Source organism: Jaculus jaculus, chromosome 8 (genome assembly GCF_020740685.1).
Source record: "Jaculus jaculus isolate mJacJac1 chromosome 8, mJacJac1.mat.Y.cur, whole genome shotgun sequence".
Classification (NCBI taxonomy): Eukaryota; Metazoa; Chordata; class Mammalia; order Rodentia; family Dipodidae; genus Jaculus; species Jaculus jaculus.
In genome coordinates, this window is record NC_059109.1 from 140,707,407 (window position 1) to 140,728,543 (window position 21,137).

General features: G+C 49.4%; 1 non-coding gene across 1 annotated transcript; it reads left to right on the forward strand.

The window, feature by feature from the left end:
- The first annotated feature begins 20,791 nt into the window (after positions 1-20,791).
- LOC123463124 lies at positions 20,792-20,897 on the forward strand. Its single transcript, XR_006638734.1, has one exon. It is a non-coding gene; the product is annotated as a U6 spliceosomal RNA (small nuclear RNA).
- The last annotated feature ends 240 nt before the right edge of the window (positions 20,898-21,137 follow it).

Below are 21,137 nucleotides of genomic sequence, written 5' to 3' on the forward strand. Positions count from 1 at the left end.
ACCATATTTGCATGTGAGGGGCTGCAATGGATGGAGGAGCATGGGTTAGAGGGGTCCCTTGTCACCTTGGGAAGGATCTGCGGTCCTAACCTGAGAACCCAAGCCATCAAGGAGTAAGTATAGGAGTGGGACATTGTCCCCATCCTCCCCTCCTCTGTTTCCTCCTTTTCTCTTGTCCCTTTGCAGCCTGCTCCCTCCTTCTTGCTCTGTGTCTTTCTCCTTCTCTCTGTGTCCTACCTCTGTCCCTCCATTCTTCTGTGTCCTTCCTCCTCTTGTCCTCGCTTCTCCTCCTGTCTCCATTCCCAACTGTTCCCTCTCATAAAAGTAAAGAAGTGACTTGGGGATGTCAAGAAAAATGTTTGGTGATGAGGGACACGGAGCCAGGGAGGAGAGGCCTTACAGACTCTTCCCTGTCTCCACAGCCTTACACCTGCCCGCCCTTGCACCCGGCCAGTGGATCCCACACACTGGCAACTAAGGAACATGAAGCATTAAAAATTTGGGGAAATTTAAAATGAGAAAACAAAAATGAGGGCCAGTAGTCATCTAAAGTTCTTACCTCAATCAGGCATGCAATTTAAATATAGCTTTGCCTTTTCATGAAAAGGAAATGAATTGCAATTTCTTACTAAATCCAGCATCAGGGAGAAGAGATGGCGTGTGAGTGTCCCTGCCTCACACACCATCCACAGCCTGGCGCATGGATCTCAAGGTGGACTTGCGTGTGGTGTGTGCCAGTCTTGATGCTCTGCTTCACTGCGGAAGTCACATCTGCTCTGGGGCAACAGCAGGAGCAACTCCTGTCGAAAATCTGAGGAAGGTAGAAGGGGAAACTCATGCCTAGAAGCCACAAAGCTCATGTGGACAATAACAGGCACATCACAGGCCAACCATGGCTGGCGAACTGGCCAAGTCTGACTCAGGCCAGGTCAAGTGGAGTTCAGGCCAATCCAGGGGAGCCAGAAACCATAAATTGTCCCTGAGTTCATAACATCACTGAAGAGCTACACATCCAAGTTGCTATCTGTGGCCACCCAGAAACACCTGCTTGTCCTAAAGGCAAATAGATCAAGTTGCATCTCTGCTCTTTCAGTGTGGGTACTTGTTTGCATAGTGACTCTGGGCACTCTTTAGATGAGGGACAGGGACTAGACCTCTACAATATAGGCATGTTAATTAATTCTGAAGTATTTAGGACATTCATATGCTAAAACTTGGGCTGGAGAGACAGCTCAGTTGGTAAAGTGCTTGTCTAACAAACATGAGGACCTGAGTTTGACCCCCAGACCCATGTAAAAAAAAAAGCCCATTATGGTGATGCATCCTTGTAATCCTAGCACTGGCAAGGCAGAGACAGGTAGATGCTAGATGCTAGATGAGTTTGTGTGCTCCAGGCCAGTGAGGGGTCCTGTCTTAAAGAAGAGAAAGAGCAGCTTGTCTCAAAACAAAAGAGCAGAAAAGAAGAAAGATGGATGGCACCTGAGCAATGACTCTGGACACCTAACATTGTCCCCTGGTCTTCACATGTATGAGTGTACATGTAGATACACACACACATGGACACACAAACTCACATACACACACATTAAATTACTTGCCCTGGGCTGTGGGCAGGGCACTGTGTGTTTTCTTTTATTGGGATGGCACGATGCAAGATGACAAACGAGCTCAAGGACCTTCGAAGGCACTAGTACGTGGACCAGTGAGTACAGCTCTGTTGCAGAGGGACATCGGGGCAGTCCTTTGACCTTTTGATGGGGATTGGTCTTGCCCTCTGGTTGGCCCAGAGGAATCACAGGGCCCTTGAAGAGCAGAGCCTGAGGCCTGGGGAAACTGTGAGGACAGGTTAATAGACACAAAGCCACTGCTGTGTCATCAGGAAGCAGGTGTGAGCCAAGGGAGCTGGATCTTCCAGAGGCCACAAGATGGAGGAAAGAGGGCCTCTCGCCTTCTGGCTCTACTGAGACCTTGGATGCAGCCAGTAGAGAGCACTTCTGACTTCTGAGCTGCAGGAGCTGTGAGTGAATAGATGGGGTTGCTTCAGAGGAACCACAGGAGACAAAAACCAGCCACAGCCTCTGTTCTGTAGACCCTAGGAAGTGGCAAAGCACACAAGTGTGGATGGGAATGGGGTGTGTGAAGTTCTGACCCAGAAGCAGCTTTGGGTATGCGTTCTCCTGAGTGTAGCATTTTTTGTTGTTGTTTTTCGATATAGGGTCTCACTCTAGCTCAGGCTGTCCAGGAATTCACTATGTAGTCTCAGGGCAGCCTAGAACTCACAGTGATCCTCCTACCTGTGCCTCCCAAGTGCTGGGATTAGAGGTGTGTGCCACCACGCCCAGCTGAGTATAGCTTTTTTTTTTTTTTAAGAAATTCTTTTTTTTTTAAATATTTTTTTTTGTTCATTTTTTATTTATTTATTTGAGAGGGACAGACACAGAGAGAAAGACAGAGGGAGAGGGAGAGAATGGGCGTGCCAGGGCTTCCAGTCCCTGAAAACGAACTCCAGACGCGTGCGCCCCCTTGTGCATCTGGCTAAACGTGGGATCTGGGGAACCAAGCCTTGAACCGGGGTCCTTAGGCTTCACAGGCAAGCACTTAACTGCTAAGCCATCTCTCCAGCCCATGAGTATAGCTTTTTAACACAGAAAACCCTTCTTGTAGGAGAGAGGCCCTTAAAGGGCATGAAAACCCACAGTAGTGCTGGCCTTCCTGGGACACTGGACTTGTACAAGTTGTGGTTTCTTATGCAGAAGAGCCCCTCAGGTCCTCCTCCTGCCCCAAGGGTGGTGCCTGTGGCCTTGCACTGAAGAGCAAAGCACCCATCTCCACTGCCACCGTGGCAGCTCCAAGCAATGCAGATGATAATCTCATGGTTATGGTTCTGAGTCAGAAGTCCAATATGGTCTTCCAGCTCTAGTCGAGATGGACCAGACTGGGGCTGGCACGGATCACCTTGCATTCTGCCCTTGGAGGTGGACCCTAGTGTCGTGGGGGCATGCTGCTCTTTCAGAGCCTGCAGCACAGTGCTTCCCACCTCTCTGTGGGACCTGGCTCCGCTAGACACACTAGGTCACGTGATGCTTGAGTCACATCCTCCTCAGGGTCCTGAATTCACACATCAAAAAAGTCTCTTTAGCCGGGCGTGGTGGCACACGCCTTTAATCCCAGCACTTGGGAGGCAGAGGTAGGAGGATCGCCATGAGTTCCAGGCCACCCTGAGATCCCATACTGAATTCCAGGTCAGCCTAGGCTAGAGTGAGACCCTACCTCGAAAAACCAAAAAAAAAAAAAAAAATAAAAGAAGTCCCTTTGCCAATTTCTAGATGGAAAGAGATACTTCATTACACATCAGGGAAGTGGCCAAGCGACAGCTATGAGTCTGTAGAGCTGCCTGCACACTGCTAGCCAGGTGCTGGGGAGGGACAGTAGGGGGATAGAGGGGAACATAGAGGGGGAGGGGTCTCAGGCAGGGCAGAAAGGGGACCTAGCTCAGTGACAAGACAGTGAGTGCGGAGAGCCTATCAGCAGAGTTCTTACGTGTTTCTCTGTGGAAGCCGAGCACAGCCACCATCCTCACAGAGGGGCATATGGGTGCCAGTCAGTGAAACAGAAGGGGCTCTGCCCACGAGGTCAGTCTCCAATCCCCTTCCGTGTCGTACCCAGACAGCAGGACGGATGAAGCCGCCTATGTGCCATCTGCCAAGCCATGGGCCTGTGTGCAGCGACACCTGGTGTCTCAGAAGAGGCCACAGAACAGCTTACTCATCCAAGATATCAAAGGAGCCTGGGGGCTGCTGGACGGGGCATCTGAAACCACAGAGCATGGCAGGGTGGGGCTGAGGACCCACATGGAGAGGGAGGAAGAGGCCTGAAGAGTCATCTTGGCAGGGAGCAGCTTCTCCTGAGTCAGTTACTCAGCTCCAAGCTCCTGGACATGGGGCTGAGAAGGAAGACAGAGGGAAGGAGAAGCAGAGGTGAAGGGAATATAGCAGAGGAAGAAAGTGGCCTCAGCCTCGGGGACTCTTCAGGGCAGGGATCCTGCCCCATTCGGCTCAGGACTCTGACTGCAAACAATTAGATTTTAATTTCCACCTATTTTGTTAAAAATAGGTTGGTTCTCACCAAGAGAAGGCTACAGGAAAGGGCTATACACAGCTCCTCTTTGGACTATCAATAGCATGAAGGATGTTTTTAGAATGATTTTTTCATCATGATAATGCATGAATGGGATAACTTGGGCAGTGACACATGACATCCCATGGTAAGAATAAACTCCACTTAAACAGTAGGGGGAGGGGTTTGGCCTGTGGGAGAAGGGCAGACTTGCCCAGGAGGAGGCAGTGGGAAGAGTCTGAGGGACCTGAAGGTGCCGGGCAGGTAGGGTTGGGTGCTAAGTCTCCAGGCGCTTTTAGCTTGTCAGCCAAGGCCTGTCTCAGGCTGACCTGGCAGGCTCTTTCTTCCTGCAGAAAAGCTGTAATATCTTATCTAGATGTCCCTCCCCATCTTGAGGCGTGGGATGTGTTTTCATTCTCCATACCCCTGTAAACTTCCCCAGAGCTTTCTTTTTCCTTGGCAAAGCAAGAAATTTTGTAAGCCTCCAACAGGCAAAAGGAAATGTTGGTTAATCACAGGGGAGCTGATTAGAAAATAAGGAGACAGTTCCAGAAGAACCTCAGAGGCAGGGCATCCTCACCTCCTCTGATTAGAAAATAAGTAGACAGTTCCAGAAGGACCTCAGAGGCAGGGTCTCCTCACCTCCTCTGATTAGAAAATAAGGAGACAGTTCCAGAAGGACCTCAGAGGCAGGGTCTCCTCACCTCTGCTCACCTGGATCTTCAACAGAGACTGCCTATAAGGCCCACCTGGAGCTGCTGGTTAGCCAGCTTAGCCTAGCCCTATCTACTGGTCAGCTTGAGCCTGGTATTAACTCCTGGCCAGTTTGCCATGGTCAGGGCAGAGGAGAGGCAGGGGACACAAAGGTGTGACCCCGCGGATGGAAGGAGAGGGACCAATCACCAAAGAAGGGGGGAACCATCAGTGGCTATCTTCCTCTTCAGGAAAACTCTTACCTGTTCTCAGGAGAGCCACCCCAGGGGTGAGGGTGCTGGGCAGCACAGTCCCCTTTGGATGCACCCCTAGATGTATTTTGGAGAAGGGAAGAAAGAGAGCCAGGCGGGGGTTCCTGGATGGCTTCTGGGGTGAGAGAACAGCAGAGGGGAGCTGGTTTAGGCCAGGAGGCAGGCCAGCTCGCCTCTGTGGACACAGGTCCTACTTGACGCTTCTTGGCCCCTGAGCCTGAGTGAAACCAGTGAAGGTTTCTGGGGAGTGACAAAAGGTGTACAGGAAGGCGTCGGGTCTGACCGGGGTGCTGCTATGTTCTTGAGTGGTCCTCAAGACTGAAGGAAGAGCAGAGGATTGTGGGTCAGAAGCAGATGTGCATAGGCAGGGGAGCCTCAGTCAAGAAGGTGGAGGCCATGGCTTTCCACCCACAGGATGAGCCGGCACTGGGGATGGGGTGGAAAGAGAACTGAGCAGCTTGTGAGCTGTTCTCCGAGGATCCTACCTCTGTTCCCAAATAGGATGAGCTGGGTGAATCTTGGTTCTCTTTCTCTCTTCTCTCTCCCTGCTCCTCTCTCCAGTCCCTCCTGCCCTCCCTTCTTTCCTCTCTCTTACTCTTTGCCCTCTCTTTCTCTCTTTTGCACACCTCCCCGTTATGGCTGTACATGTGAGTATGTGTGTATGTATGCATTTGTCTAAGCTGCATGTGAGTATGTATGTGATAAACTGTGTAAGTGTGTGGGAGTGTACAAGTATGTTTAGGTGAGTGTATGGGTGTGCAGGAGTGTGGTGAACACGGACTAAGGCTGGTATGTATGCACACATGGGTGAGTCAGGTGGGTGTACCTGCCCACTCACCACTTAGGCTGCAACCACCCTGCTGGTGTGCGCTAAGCCTGTCGGCTGGTCCCAGTGGTGAGACACGCCAGATGTGCCAGACCGCACTCTCATCTGTGTGCCGCACAGAGGCTCTCCATGCTTCTGGCCACCACATTATTCTCTCCCTTTCTGTTCTATAGCATCTTACCCTGCAACTGACAATTAATGTTGGAAAGAACATGAAATGGAGGAGAAATTACAGCAATTTATCAGCTGAAATTATAGGTGTAGACACATGTCAGCAGTAGACACAGTTTCTATGAAAGTTAAAGTATTTAGAGATTTTTCCTCAAATTTCAAATTATGCAAATCCCATTTTTTTCTGAGATACTGCCACATGGTGGCTTTAATTGCGGGCTTACCAGATACACTTAAGAGGTGGCATAGGCTGAGGGTCTCTCTCTTAGGAAGTTCCCTTGGGCCTGGGGCTCACAAGTGTCACATTGGCCCTGTCTGGGTGCTGGGCAGACCTCACCTGGGAGGGACAATTCAGCTTTCAGAGTTCAGCGGAACTGTACAGGCAGACAAGGGATCAGTAGCATCTGCAGGGCACTTGGCAGAGCTCAGGGTACTACTGTGGGGACAGCAGAGGATGGAACTACTGGAGCATGGGCACTGGCAATCCCAGCCAGGGTGGGCCAAGGTGACTATGCAGAGCCTAACTGGGTGTCCAGGGCAGCATCTGCAGCCGAACATGTCCCCAAGCCCTGGAAGCTTGTTAAATGCAGAGGCTAGTGAATTTAATTTTACTTATTTAAATAATTGTGGGGGTGGGGAGATGGCTCAGTGGTTTAGATGCTTTCTTGCAAAGCCTAAAGGCCCAGGTTCGATTCTTCAGTACCTACTTAAAGTCAGATGCACAGAGTGGTACATGCATCTGGAGTTCCTCTGCAGTGGCAGAAGGCCCTGGCACATCTCCTCTCTCTCTCTCTCTCTCTCTCTCTCTCTCTCTCTCTCTCTCTCTTTCCCTTTGCTTGTAAGTAAAATTTTGAGAATGCTCAGTGGTTAAGGCACTTACCTGCAAAGCCAAAGGACCCAGGTTTGATTCATCAGTACCCACTTAAAGCCATATGCACAAGTGGCACATGCATCTGGAGTTCATTTGCAGTGGCTGGAGGCCCTGGCACACCCATTCTATCTACCTTTCTCTGCCCCTCTCTCTCTTTCTTTATCTCAAGTAAATAAATAAATAAAATATTTAAATTTTAAAATGTTTATTTATTTATTTGAGAGAGAGTGAGAGAAGCAGAGAGAGAGATAGACAGAGAAAGGATTGCTGTACCAGGGCCTCCAGCTACTGCAAACAAACTCCAGACACACACACCACCTTGTGCATCTGGCTTACATGGGTCCTGGGGAATCAAATAGGGCTCCTTTGGCTTTGTAAGCAAGCACCTTAACTGCTAAATCATCTCCCCAGGCCTAAAGTTTTAAATTTTATTGATTTATTAGAGACAGAGAGAGAGAGACAGAATGGGCCTGTGAGGGCCTCTAGCCACTGCAAATGAAGTCCAGATGCATGTGCCACTTATGCATCGGGCTTATGTGGAACCTGGAGAATTGAATCTGGGTCCTTAGGCTTCACAGGCAGATGCCTTAACTGACAAGCCATCTCTCCAGCCCTCTCTCTCAAATAAATAAATAATTAAAAGAAAAACAAACAGGTCCACGTAAGCCAGATGCACATGGTGGCACATGCATCTGGAGTTTCTTTGCAGTGGCTAGAGGCCCTGGCATTCCCATTCTCTCCCTCTCTCCCTCTCTCTCTCTCTCTCTCTCTCTCTTTCTCACTGTCTGTCACTAGCAAATAAATAAATAATAAAATCTTTAAATATATTTATTTATTTGAGAGAGAAAGAGGCATATATATAGAGAGAACAGGCACCTTAGGGCCTTTAGCCACTGCAAAGGAACTCCAGCTGCATGCTCTACCTTGTGTATATGGCTTATGTGGGTACTGGGGAAATTTAGCCTTGGTCCTTAGATTTTGCAGGCAAGTGCCTTCACCACTGTTGTTGTTGTTGTTTGATTTTTGTTTTTTTGAGGTAGTGTCTCACTCTAGCTCAGGCTGACCTGGAATTCACTTTGTAGTCTCAGGCTGGCCTCGAACTCACTGTGATCTTCCTACCTCTGCCTCCTGAGTGCTGGATTAAAGCCATGCACCACCACACCCAGCTCCAGCTCTCTTTTTAACTGTAAAATATTGTGCACATTGTGAACAGTTAACAAATTGCAGAGCCATAGAAATAAGAAGCAGACAGCACACTCTAGATCCCAGTGGAACCTCCAGTCATCGGGCACATATGTTCTTTCATGGCATGTGAGTCCTCCTTCATGAAACCGTCTGTTATTCCTTCTGAATCTCATTTGATGACAGTAAGAACTTTTCCTTGGGGTAGTAATGTTTGTATTCATAACTTCAATTATGGGATCACTCTCAAGGTGAATCAGTTTGAGAGGATTCAGTTCATCACTGTGAGGAGGTCAGGGCAGCAGGAGAACAAAGCAACTGGTGCTATTGTACCTGTAGTGGAGAGCAAGAGATGAATGCTCCCATCACAATTTTTTGAAACTGGATGGAATTCACTGTGTACACCTGGCTGGCTGTGAACATAGGGCAATTTGACTCCTGCCTCAGAGTGCTGGGGTTTCGGGAGTTACCGCCACACCCAGCTGAATTACTCTTGAAGGTAGTGTTTCCTGTTCCTAGGAAGCTTGTCAAACACTTGCCCACATCAACAAAGCTGGAGCTTAGTGGTTCAAAGCACTTGGGTTCAATTTCCCAACAACCGCATAAAGCCAGATGCAAAGTGGTGCAAGCATCTGTGATCCCAACAAGCCTGTGACAGTGGGGAACAGAGCCAGAAGGACCCAAAGCTCACAGACCAGCCGCTCTAGCGCCCCTTTGTGGGCTGGCAGTTTCTTTGCGATGGTAAGAGACTGTGTCAAGCCCAGGTGTGGAGACACACACCTGTAGTGCCAGCACTTGGGAGGCTGAAGTAGGAGGATTCCTACTTGGGACGACAGAGTGAGTTCTAGGTTGGCCTGGGCTAGAGTGAGACCCTGCCTCAAAAAGAGAGAGATTGTCTTAAAAAAGGTGGAGAAGGGCTGGAGAGATGGCTTAGTGGTTAAGGTGCATGGCTGCACAGTCTAAGGACCCGGGTTTGATTCTCCAGGCCCCACGTTAGCCAGATGCACAAGCATCTGGAGTTCGTTTGCAGTGGCTAGAGGCCCTGGTGTGCCCATTCTCCCTCTCTCTCTGTCTTCAATAAATACATAAAAATAAAATCTTTTTTAAAAAAAGGTGGAGAATAGACACCTCTGCTTGTTCTCTGACGCCCACACACGTTGTATGTTACATGCATACATATACACACAAGCAAATAAACAAAAGCTTTTAAAAACCCATGTGTGTGCATATGCGTGTGTACATTGTGTGTGTGTGCGTGCGCGCACACACACACATGCACAACATGGAGAGAGAGAGTCAATTGCTGATTTGCTTTCCTTATGAAACATAATTGGTTTGGGGGTCAATTTGCAATAGATTTTCTTTTTCACTTTTTAAATTTTTATTTATTTGAGAGAGAGACAGAGAAAAAGAGACAGACAAACAGACAAAGAGAGAGAGCATGGGCACACCAGGGCCTCCAGACACTGCAAATTAACTCCAGACAAATGAACCACCTTCTTCATCTGACTTACATGGGTCCTGGGGATTAGAACCGGTGTCTTTAGGCTTCATAGGCATGCACTTAACAGATAAGCCATCTCTCCAGCCCTGCAATAGATTTTCTATAAATTCACTTATTCAACCAACATTTTCAAGTTTGCTGGCATAAAGTTCTCAGTGTGACTTACAGATTTTAAGCCCGTGTATCTGCAAACATACAACATCATGATTTTCCAGCCTTTTTTTTTTTTTTAAGCTCTCCTTCTTTCCTTCCTCACCCTCTCTGGTCTCTCTTAAACACACACACACACTTTTTTCTCTAATGGGTCTTGTAGGAGCCTCAGCAGGAGGCTTTGGGTTTCTGTGACCTGCCCAGGCAGTGGAGCAATGACCTCAGCCAGGGTGAACTTCGTCTCTTTCCACTGGGCTTTTCTTTGTCTCTCAGCAGATAAAGCAAGGTGACAGGTTCACCTTTCCATATGTTTTTGTTTTGAGGTAGGGTCTCAGTCTAGCTGACCTAGAATTCACTATGTAGTCTCAGGTTGGCATCAAACTCACAGCAATCCTCCTACCTTGGCCTCCCAAGTGCTAGGATTAAAGGCATGTGCCTCCGTGCCTGGCTTCAAGATGTTTGTTTTGGTACTTAAAGACATAAGCTTGCTTCCTGACAGAAGCCTGTAGGAAGCCAGCCTGTGGCTTAGCACTGACCCTGACTTGGGCCTCAGAGAACTACTCTGAGCACAAGCCATTCCTGCGGGGTGATTTTGGGAACTATGCCGGGGCTTAAGGAAGACAGGCAGGGACGAGGGCCATGAGGGCCACAGTACAGTGAGTCCTGGCTGTGAGGATGTTCCAGACACCCCAGGGGCCACACCCTAGACACATGCAAATTCCAGACTAGCTCCCTAATTTAAAGCACACAAACTGGGAGTATCCTGGGCTCCTGAGGCCTTCCCACTGATATGACTAGTCTTTTGGGTTGTCTGGGAAGATTGCTCAATTTAACTACCCTGCGTTCATTCCCATCTCCCCAAGCATGTGCTCCCAATCTATAGAGGAGACTCAGCTTTCAGCCCTTCCTGCAGATCCCCACTGTACGGCCGTAAGCTGTAGACTTCTCAGCTTTGTGCTACATGGCCCAAAGAGGTCTTCTTGGGGTCTCTGGCCCTCATCATATAGAACAGGACTCACTCAAAACATCAGCGCTGCCTTCTGCAGACGTTAAGAATCCATGAGGTGGAGGGCAGGAAGCACTCTACATGAGCCTCTGCCTGCTGGCTGTGGAGTGCCTGCCAGGCTGGACTCAATCTTCTTTTTTACTTATCTTATTTTTATTATTTATTAGAGACAAAGAGAGGAAGAGAGAGAGGGAATGGGTGCACTAGGGCTTCTAGCCACTGCAAATGGACTCCATGTGCATATGGCTTATATGGAACCTGGAGAATTGAACTGGGTCCTTGGGCTTCACGGGCATTTGTCTTAACCACTAAGCCATCTCTCCAGCCCTGGACTCAACTTTCACTCATCATACAACTGGCCTGGCTGGGTCATGCTAATTTACACTCTATGTCATTACAGAGAAGGGGGCCACATCTTTACCTCCTCCCAGCAAAGAGACTACAGCCAGATGGCCCCTCTCTCTTAAGGTCTGATTGGAGCCCTGTCCACATGTTCTGCTGGGCACCTTCATCTCTGTGAGGAAATGTCACCCCAGTCACCTCTCCATGTGACCTGCCTTCCCTGGACTACCCTCAGGGTGCTCTTCCAGGATGGCCTTCAAGCTGGGCACACATTCCTGTACACAAACATGTCTGTACATATGTGCACACATCAGAAAGCATGCACATGACCACGGGTATGCCAGTGCCACTGTGCACGCACACAAGACGAATGACACACTGCCTGACTGCCTGGACTCATTGCCCTTCCACCGTAGCCAGTCCAGTGCTGTGTGTTGGAGCTGCAGGATGGTCCTGGAGGGCTCACAGCAGGGCCAGGGCCAGGAGCTGTGGAGGCAGACACAGGAGAGTCTCCACCAGCCAGGACAGAGCCAAGCAGAGCAGATTTGCGATGTGAGGAAAGACCATGGGGCCACTCCCAGGCCATGGCATGAAGCTGCTGCACCCACAGAGACCTTGGCAGGACGTTCTCCTGCCTCCGCCAGGGTCCTGACGCCCAGGCTTCTCTGTAAATCTTTTGCTTCGGAAGACACCGCCAAATTAGCCATGGAGGCCAACATGTGACCGCAAAGCCACTCCAGTATTGAGTCCGTAATTGCTGAGAATTAATTTGCTAATTGCATGCAACTAATCTGCGTCCTTTTTGTTTTATGTCAATTAACAGAGTAATTAAAAAGAAGCAATCTTCATGCTCGCTCTTCCCTGGCAGCCCAAGCCCACCAGAGCTGATGAGACAGGCTGCCCCTCCGCCGGCCTCATTAGCGGCCCTGCTCTTCTGTGGAGCTGTGCTGCACCGCATGCGAGTCCTCGAGGCAAGGTGGCTAATGGGGCCCCTGCTGCTCTGGTGCAGCAGTGCCAGGCGCTGCAGCTCAGCAACAACTCACTGCACATGGAGTAGGTGCCTGTGAATCACCATCGGAGCCTCCAGGCAGACAGGCCCCTCTACCTGCTCAGTGCAGGGACTCCGATGGGGGGCGGGGTAAGGGACTCTGCAGAAAGTTTCTAGAGAGCAGACCAGACATCCAGCATGGCATGGGGGCAGCAGCCCTAGTAGACTGGCTGTCTTTCACTTGGATCCCACCATGCGTGCCTCTCCCACAACTTGTGGGCGAAGAAGATACTGAACTACCTGAGGCTGGTTTGCTGCCTGGAGTCTGACCACCCCCAGACCACAAATGAAAGCTTATGGTGGATCCTTCCATGATGCAGAAGGTGGCCCTCCTTGGCACTGCCTGGGAGGGCCACTCAGACCACCAGTACTGTGGCCAGGTACTGGAGAGCAGAGAGCCCCTCATGAGATGTTCAGTTCCAGGTCCTGTCAGTCTTCCCCCCTCAGGCTATGAGGAGACTGGGAGACACAGCCCAGGAGCACAGAAAGCAGAGCCCCATGGGAGCCAGCCCTTGAGGTAACCTGGCTGTGTGTGGCCAAGCCAGGCCTTGCCAGCCTTGTCTCATTCACTCAACCCTTCTCAAGGGGCTCTAATATGGGGCCCCAACTCCCTTAGAAGACCAAAAGGCATTTATTTTCCTCCCACCTGACACATTCTTCTGCCCCAAGCTCACATAGGTGTGTGTGTGGGGGTGTCTAGCCTGGCCAAGGAGACTAGCACATAGGCCTCTCTCCATCTCCTGCATATAAGTCACTCACCAGCCACATGTTTGTGGACTTACATGTGTGCACATAGCCCCACATAAGTCCCATGTCCTGGGCTCCACGAGGTTTCTGGGATTTTGGTGCCATATTGAAGCATGAATCCCATTGTTTGGGGAGAGGCAGATGGAAAGTATTTCTTGTCCCTAAAAGTACATTTGAAGGCAGGGTGACAATGTTGGTGCTCCTGTATCAAGGAACATGGACAATTGTTTTGCATCTACTATATGAAGGTTGGAGGGATGGGGGTCTATATCTCCCCTGCCTTGACATAGATGAGTGTGACCCCAATTTCACCTGTCCCAGAACCTGGGAGGAAGGATGAACCATGGGAAATGTTCCTATAGTGGAAGCTCCACACCCTCTGTACCCCTGATTCAGCATCTTCCTGAAGTACCATTGTCACAGGAAGTTAGTCTGTCTGCCAGGAGGAATTCTGAGCTCACTTGCAGCTGTCGCTGTTGCACAGGAGGCAGAGATGATCCCCAGCCTTGCTGCTGGGAATGGTGGCTAGGGCTAGAGTACACCACACAGGACACATGCTTGACTTTTCTCCACAGGCCTCCTCAGATGTGAACTAGGCTTGGGGACAAGGACTGGCCCTGTGCACCTGACAGCCTCAAGCCACACACACCATACAATGTGGGTCACACATGCACATGTGCATGGGTGTGCTCTATGCTGATGGGTTTTACAGCATGTGCACATTATCTCTTGTGTGTGTGATCACATGCATGTGTGGTGACACTGGAATCGGAGCCCTCATTTAGGTGACGAGAGAGAACCATGGTGAGATGTACGTAACAGAGATGGCATGAAGCGGGCTGACTTGGAAGCAAACCAAAACCTGGCTCAGGTTTATGGTCCAGCCATTTCTTTTCCATGATCATCTGTGCTGTAGAGTTGAATTATCAGAAAGAAATGCACAAGGTGGATGCTTTTGCCAAGTGCAAATATGATCAGCCATCAGCCCAAGCAGCACTGGAGTGTGCAATATGGCATACACTCACTTTACTTACGTGTACTCACACACAGCCTTGGATGTGGAGGCCATAACATCGGGCCCTTCCCTCTTGTCTGAGCTGTACCCTGAATTGGGCAGAAAACTGTCCTTCTACTTAGGGTCCTCAACTACAGCCTTCAACCCAACTAGTGGTCCTTTTTTGGTGGTTCTGCAGCCAAAATGGTCTGTGTATTAAATTGATAGATAGATGATAGATAGATTGATAGATAGATAGATAGATAGATAGATAGATAGATAGATAATTGCTCAGTGGTTAAGGGCATTTCCTCTGCAAGCCTGCTGACTGGAGATCCGATTTCTAGCACCCAAGTAAAGGTGGATGCAAAGTGGTGTGTGTGCGCGAGTGTATGTGTATGTATAATCCCAAACATGCCTTCACAATGGGAATTAGAGCTGGGAGAATCCCAAAGCCCATAGGTCAGCTAGTCTGACCTTCCCAGCGGTAAAACAAAGAGATAAATTCTATCTCAAACAAGGTGGAAGGAGAGGACCAACACCCTAGGATTGCCCTCTGATCTCAGTCTGTGTGTTGTGGCACACAAGTCTTACACACACATGCATACACACATATATACACGAATAATAAAAAATAGTGACACATTTTTTCACACTGGGAACTGTAGTTTCCGTGTGTGGGAGGAGGGCAGAAGTAGATAGGAAGCTCTTGGTCTTCGAGGAAACTACCTCTGTCCTGGCAGCCCCTGGAATCTGAGGTAAGCATGGTTGCTCTGCCCTCAGGTCTCTGTAGCTCCTCAGAGCCACCAGTGAACACCACCCCACAGCTCTTGCCTTATCTGGGCTGCAGGGGAGCCCATCTGAGGGCCTGTCTCCCCCCCACACCGGGGCTGATGGGAGGTTATTTTGGGTTTCTGCATATTCCTAGCTATCTGCCAAGGAAGGTTTCCTCCCCTCTGCCTAGTTCTCCATCTTCTCCAGCTTTTCCTGTCCCTCCCATTGGCCAGCCTCTCCATCTTTGATGGCTTGTGATGGAAGTGGACCTACTCCCTCCTCTGTGTGCCACACAGTTTGTACCTCCCCCCACCTTGTGCAGGTAGAAAGAGTCCTCCTCTTTCCATGAGTTGCAAGGCTTTGATCCTAAGTGGAAGTTTAATTTCATCAAGCTTTTTCTGCACCCATGAAGAAAGCGAGACCTTCTGGAGCACATCACCCTGGAGCGTCACTCTGATGAACTGAGACTCCTGAAAGGCAGCACAAAGGACTCACTGGCACACGTGTCTGCTCAAGGAGCTGCTGTAGAATCATGCTGGCCCTGGCAACCCCCCACCACTTGCCAGGTGGATTCTTGGAGTCCCAGAAGCAACTGTGTAGCCTAGAGTCCCGCTGACATCCCATCCAAAGAGGAGGAGCCTGAGGCTGTACCTGTCCTGCTCATCTTTAAGCCCCACCCTCCCTCTTAGCCCACCTTGGCCAACCTAAATGTATGGTCAGTGGGCTGTGTCACCCACCCCCAGCCTCTTTACCTACGCAGGACCCTGCTTCCCCTCTTTCCTCGCAGCCCCTCATTTGCCCGCCTCACAACAATATGGTTCCCCATTGTCTCGAGGGGGCAGTCATTACTGTCCCATTGTGTGACATCATAATAGGCTGCTGTCCCAGGAAACAAAGCCCTTTGGAGACGCCCAGGAGACACGCCGTGTTTATGTCGTCATTGACTAGACAGAAGTGGAAATAGAGGGGGGCAGAAGAAACATCTGTAGGTAGAGAAGAACAATAACATTTGTCCCCTTTTATTTCTGAAGCTGCTGAAATTACTCCCTGCCCTGCACAGAAAAGGATTCTGTGTGTGTATATGTATGTCTGTATGTGTGTGCATGTGTGTGTATGTGTGTGCATGCAGGTGGATTAATAGAAACCCACTGAAATTCAAAATAATGAGGGCTCCCCACTCCTTCCAGAGACTCATCACCCCACCTCCTGAGAAGCACAGGGATAACCAAGACCCATTAGCAGGAGATTCAGGACTTGGGAGTTCCCGCCTGAACCCCAGGGGCCAGCAAGGTATGGGGCACAAGCCCCAGTCTCAGGGTCCCACCACATCTGTACCATTTCCATCTTTATTTTGGAAAAAAAAACAAATCCGGAATGTTTTTGAAAGATTTATTTTCATTAATTTATTAGAGAGAGAGGGAGAGAGAGAATGGGCATGCCAGGACCTCTAGCCACTGCAAAATGAACTCCAGATGCATGCGCCACCATCTGGCTTACACAGGATCTGGAGAATCGAATCTGGGTCCTTAGGCTTTGCAGGCAAGCACCTTAGCCACTAACCCATCTCTCCAGCCCCACAGGTTATTTTTTATGAATGAAATTACATCATCAACTCTATCTGTAGTACATGTAAACATGCTTGCCTGGGATAAGGCATGTCATGTGCTTCCTGAGCTGCCCAGGGGGCTGGGTCACCCACCTGACAAGTGGCCTGGGCAAGCAGAGCCACAAGTGCCATAGCTCCCAGACATGCATTTGTTTTAAGGTGGCTGGATCCTACACACCACTCCCAGCCTCTAACCTGAGGCCATATCTGCCTTGGTGGGGCCCATGTGGGAACCGCTTGGACAGCAGACAGCAGTAATGGCCTTCCTTCTTAGGGTTGAACAACACTTGTTTACTAGCAGCAAGGAAGAAGCCAGCCTCGCTTTGTAGAAAGGGTGTCTGGTTGGAAATTAAAGCAGAAAGGGAAACCAGGCCTAGGCTGTGGCTGCTCCCACGCAACTCACGTCGACAGTGGGAGCAGGAACACAGCTTCTGTTTCCAGCCCCAGCAGAGTGCCCAGGAGGTGCAGAGCTGCTGTGACTGGTCCTGTTGCAATGTGAACAGTAACTGGCATTTAAAGATGCACCTGGTAGTTAAGCCTAATTTATTCTCTCTATTAAAAAGGATATCAAACAATGCTTCATTCTGCCCTTTGTTAAAGATTAACTGTTTGTGACTGGGTGATAAATGTCTCTCCTTCCTAGTGCAGAGCCAGAGCTTCTCTAGTGTGTATAAAAGACCTGTCTGTTTTTCTTCCACAGGGCCTGGTGTCTCCCTGATGTTCATGCCCCACAGACTTCATTTCCCTGGAAGACACAGGGCATGGTCCCCCTTGCTAGAACTTCCTCCTCCTGCCGAGCCTATAAGGCCCTGAGGAGAGGCAGCAAGGAAGGCAGAAGGACTGCTTGGAATTGTGCATACACACATTTGTGCACACACTTACACACACCAGCACCTGCACACATGCTCACATAAGTATACACAGACACCCACACATATACACACCTGCTAACATGTATGCACTCAGATACTTGCTCACATGCTCAAATGTATATACATAGGCACATGCACACTAACACTATTGTATGCATGGATGCTCACATGCATGTGCTCAGACACCAATATACACTCAGATGCATGCTCATCAATAATACCCCCCAAACACATATGCACACATGTATGTACTCTGGCACCTGTACACACCTGCACATTGACAACAGCACATAATGTCACATGCATGCACTCAGACATTCCCACACATGCCCCCCATACATGCCCAGGGAAGTGAGCTTAGGGCAGGCCTGGCGTGGGACTTGGTCCCAGTGGTCTAAGAGGGCAGGGCCTCTGCTGCCTGCACAGTCAGACTAGCTGATAACATACCAGGCTGCCAGCCTTTTCTGAGCCCACCAGCCAGACTGTTTTTCATGCATTTAAACTTTTTATTTGTTTGTTTGAGGTAGGATCTCACTCTAACCCAGGATGACCTGGAATCCCCTACGTAGTCTCATGAACCTCAAACTCACGGTGATCCTCCTACCTCTGTCTCCCAAGGACTGGGAGTAAAGATGTTCACCACCACACCTGGCATTTTAAACTTTTTAAAAACCACCTAAATAAAGATTGTCCTGAAAAACTAAACAAAGCCTGGGACCATTCCCCTTCCCGAGTGAATCCAGCTCAGAGGAGAGGCCCTGGAGACTGCTGGCTGAGGTCCTGGCACTACGCATCAAACTGGACCCCAGGATCTTTCCTCCTGGTCTCAGCCTCACAGTGGGTCTCTGTTGCACTGTGTGGCCACTGCAGAAGTGAGAGTAACCCTAGGTATAGCACAAAGCAGCAGCTCCTTGTGAATGCTATGCCTCATGGCAGCCACCCACTCCAAGACAGGGGCCCAGAAGGCAAGACTGAGCGTCAGAACAGTTCCACGCACTCTCAGGCATATTTGCTTTGCTTCACTGCCAAGTGGGAGGCACTGCTGCTGACACCAGGGCCCCAAGCCCTTTGTTTCCAGCACGTGCCATTTTGTGCCACTTGGCAACACTGCAGAGGACCCCACAGCTTGGCTCTGCCCAGCTGGGAATACACTGCAGCCTCTTTGTGGGTGGGGGAGGATACGGGGAGGTGGCTCACGCCCAGAGCTTATGGCAGAGATTCTGGGCACCTCAGGCACATGCCTGGCTACCTGAGCCCTTTGTTCAGCCCTGAGGATAAGGCAGGCAAATGCTTTGGCTCTGTAAGAAACCCCATGAGACTCATGGCCAAGTCTCCCGAGAAGCTACTGGGAGGGAAGCACATGAGGATCAGGAGGCACATGAGAGGCCCACAAGCTGCCTCACCAGCCTGGGCCTGATGCCGAAGGTGACTGTTTACAAACGAGCCTTGAGGACTCACTTGGCTGATAAAAAGCCTAATCAAGACTTTCACAAAGCATGAATCAAAAGACACATTCTAATTAAGTTAATAGACAGTGAATTAAGAAGCTGGTGAATAAATCTTCTGGAAAAGTCATTTTCTGAGTTCAAGGTCAGTGACTTTGGATTAACCTAATTGGTCTGTAAATTGATGATTCAGGATTTGGAGTGAGTTTGGTTCCTATATATAGATTGTGCTGTGCCCTGCACCAACTTGTCCAGGCAAGGAGTAGCCTCCTCTGAGGTGGACACTGGGCAACGTGAGACCAAGGGTCTTAGAACCCACTGGTTAGTCCCCATTCAGCAGGTCCTGGGTAGCAAGTCACTTGCTCTTCTCCCCAGGGCCTGTCTGGGGAGTGGGTATGAGTTCATGGCCTTGACAGACCAGGCTGGAGAGGGTATGAATAATGACTCAGTGAAGACTTGGCTAGACCTGGGTATGTATGGCCTCGGGGACAAAGGCTGCATGTTTGTGGGGACTAAGGAGGCTCTCTTTGCTCTGGCTGCTGTAGCCAGATTTGCCAGCACCAGGAATTTCTTGCTCACAGTTCTGGTGTCTTAGAAGCCTCAGAGGGAGACACCAGCAGATGCTGGTGTATAGAGTTTGGAGCCTGACAAACTACATCATCTCACGGCGCCCTCATGTGGTAGAGGGGCGAGGGAGAACTCTGGGTCCCTTCTGTTCCTCATCTAGACCTGGCCACCACTAACCTGTTTCCATGTCTATGGATCACATGAAGTGTGTGGCCTTTTGCATCTGACTTCTCTCCCTCAGCACCCTGTCTTTGAGGCTCAGGCTACATGCCAGGGCTCCATGCCTTGTTGTTGACAAGGTCTACTGTCTGATTGCACCACATCTTTTCTGTCAGTAGATGGTAGATGGACACTTGAGTTGTTCCCACCCCTCTGCTCTTCTGAGAAAGATTGCTATGAGCATTATTTGAAGGTTTGTGTGGTTTCCATTTCTTCTGGATACCTCCTTAGAAGTAGAACTGTGAGGTCACATGGCATTTCCCTGCCTAACTTTTAGAAGAACCATAGCTTTTCCAAAGTGGCCACACCATTTTACATTCTTACTATCATAGCATGAGGATTCTTTTTTTTTTTTTTTTTTTTGGGTTTTTCGGGGTAGGGTCTCACTCTAGCCCCAGGCTGACCTGGAATTCACTATGGAGTCTCTCAGGGTGGCCTCAAACTCACAGAGATCCTCCTACCTCTGCCTCCCGAGTGCTGGGATTAAAGGCATGTGCCACCACGCCCGGCTGTATGAGGATTCTTAATTCTTTCCACAAACTTTAAAAATAAATTGGATCTGGGTATAGTGGTGTATGCCTTTAATCCCAGCACTCTGGAGGCAGAGGTATGAGGATTGCTGTGAGTTCAAGGTCACCTTGAGACTATACAGTGAGTTCCATATCAGCTTGGGCCAGAGTGAGACCCTACCGCAAAAAAAAAAACTAAATAAATAAATTCGGCTGAGGAGATGACTCAGTGGTTAAAGGCACTTGTTAAAGGTGCTTGCTTGCAAAACCTGATGACCCAGATTCACTTACCCAGTACCCACATAAAGCCAAATGCACAAAGTGGCATGTGTCTAGAGTTTGTTTGTAATGGCAAGAGGCCCTGGTAGGCCCATGCTTGCTCGCTCACTCTCTCTCCCTCTCTCTCTCTTTCTCTCCTCACAAAAAAATAATATAAAAATAAATTGCTTACAGAAGGTGAAGGGAGCCTAACTCACTATGACAACACACTGCTCCTCCCGCCCCTCCTGGCTCCCGTGAATGGGAGTGACACCCATAGCCACAGCGGGACGGCACCACCAGTGTGCATGCAGTGTCACAGAAAGGTGTCCTCATGCTGAGAATAGCTGAGGTAGTAAGAGTATTGGGATGCCACTGCTGGACACCTCACAGGTGACTTCAGTCCACCCTCCCTTTATGACACAGATATGGAGGTGACTGCCCATCTGGATCGCTGTTCCAGGCAGGCTTGTAGGGAGGCTTCCTATGTGTACCCATGAAAATGCAAGTAGCTACTGGGCCTTCACAGCACTAACATCATGGCTGTGCATCTGTGTCCAAATGGGGAAGAGTTCCACAAAGGCGGCCTGTGGCTAGGTCCCCTCAAGAGTACATTGCAGTGCTCGCTTCGGCTGCACATATACTGAACTTGGAATGACACAGAGAAAACTAGCTGGCCCCTGTGCAAAGATGACATGCAAATTTGTGAAGCATTCCATATTTTTTTAATGTTTTTATTAGCATTTTCCATGATTATTAAAAAAAATCCCATGGTAGTTCCCTCCCTCCCCACCCCCCATGCTTTCCGCTTTGAAATTCCATTCTCCATCATATTACCTCCCCATCACAATCATTGTACTTACATATATACAATATCAACCTATGCATTCCATATTTTTTAAACTTTATTTTTATTTATTTATTTGAGAAAGAGAGAGAGAGAAAGAGACAGGGAGAGGGAGAGA